Genomic DNA, 2025 nt, shown 5'->3' with positions numbered 1-2025 from the left:
GTACATGAATATGTTGGACTGATCTGCCAAGTTGGTAGCTCCGTGTATATGAGCATATTGGACTTTTCTGCCATGTAGGTAGCTCTCAGCTTTAGGACATGTTGGACACATCTCTCAAGTAGCTAGTACTCTTTATGTGGACATGATAGACTACTCTGCCATGTAGCTAGCTCTCAGTATATGAACACTTTGGACTCATCTGCCATGCAGTTTGAACTCTGTATATGGAAATGTTGCACTACTCTGCCATGCCGCCAGCTCTCTGTATATAGACAAGTTGAAATTATCTGACTTGTAGGTAGCTTTCTGTGCATGAATAAGTTGGATTGATCTGCCATGTAGGTAGCTCTCAATATATGGACTCATTGGACACATCTGCCATGAAGCTAGAACTCTGTATAGGAAATATTTGCATGACCCTTCCATGTAGCTAGCTCTCTGTATATAGAAAAGTTGGACTCATCTGCCTTGTTGTTAGAACTCTGTACATGGATACGTTGCACTGAGCTGACAAGTAGGTAACTCTCTGTATATGAACATATTGCACTTGTCTGCCATGAAACTAGCTCTCAGTATATGAACACTTTGGACTTATCTGCCATGTAACTTGAACTCTGTATTTGGAAATGATGCACTGCTCTGCCATGTAGCTAGCTCGCTGTATATGGACATTTTTTACTCATCTGCCATGTAGCTAGAACTCTGTATATGGAAATGTTGCACTACCCTGCTATGTATCTAGCTCTCTGTATATGGACATTTTGAACTGGACTGCCATGTAGCTAGCTCTCTGGATATGGGTGTGTTGTACTGATTTGCTAAGTAGCTAGCTCTCTGTATAAGAACATATTGGACTTCTCTGCCATGTAGCTAGCTCTCAGTATATGGACACGTTGGACTCATCTGCCATGTAGCTAGTCCCCTGTATAATGACATTTTGGACTACTCAGCCATGTAGATAGCTCTCAGTATATGGACACGTTGGACACATCTGTCATGTAGCTAGAACTCTATATATGGAAATGTTGCACTATTCTACCATATAGTTAGCTCTCTGTATATAGACAAGTTGGACTCATCTGCCTTTTAGCTGGAAATCTGTATATGGAAATGACGTGCTACCCTGACATGTAGCTAGCTCTCTGTATATGGACATTTTGGACTTGTCTGCCATGTAGCTTGCTTTCTGTACATGGATATGTTGGACTGCTAGGCAAAGTAATTAGCTCTCCCTATATGAACATATTGGACTTGTCTTCCATGTAGCTAGCTCTCACTATATGGACACTTTGGACACATCTGGCATGTAGCTAAAACTCTGTGTATGGCATTGTTGCACTACTCAGTCATGTAGCTAGCTCTCTGTATATACACAAGTTGGACTCATCTGCATTATAGCTGGCACTCTGTATATGGAAATGTTTCAACTACCCTCCATGTGGCTAGCTCTCAGTATATGGACACTTTGGACTTGTCTGCCATGTAGCTAGCTCTCTGTACATGGATATGTTGGACTGATCTGCCAAGTAGGTAGCTCTCTTAATATGAACATATTGGACTTGTCTGCCATGTAACTCGCTCTCAGAATATGGACACGTTGGAAACATCTGCCATGTAGCTTCAATCCTGTATATGGAAATGTTCCACTACCCTGCCATGTAGCTAGCTCTCTGTATATGAACCTATTGGACTGGTCAGCCATGTAGCTAGCTCTCAGTATATGGTCATGTTGGAATCATCTGCCATGTAGCTAGTAGCCTGTATATGTACCTGTTGCACTACTCTGTCATGTAGCTAGCTCTCTGTATATAGACAAGTTGGACTCCTTTGCCTTATAGCTAGAACTCTGTATATGAAAATGTTGCACTACACTGCCTTGTGGCTAGTTCTCTATATATGAACATTTTTGACTTGTCTGCTATGTAGCTACCTCTCTTTACATGGATATGTTGGACTGATCTGCCAAGTAGGTAGCTCTCTGTATATGCACATATTGGACTTGTCTGCCATGTAGCTAGCTCTCAG

The sequence above is a fragment of the Chrysochloris asiatica genome, unplaced genomic scaffold (assembly GCF_000296735.1).
Source record: "Chrysochloris asiatica unplaced genomic scaffold, ChrAsi1.0 scaffold00403, whole genome shotgun sequence".
Lineage (NCBI taxonomy): Eukaryota > Metazoa > Chordata > Mammalia > Afrosoricida > Chrysochloridae > Chrysochloris > Chrysochloris asiatica.
The sequence above is the reverse complement of the archived record's forward strand: the minus strand, read 5'-3'. Positions refer to the sequence as shown.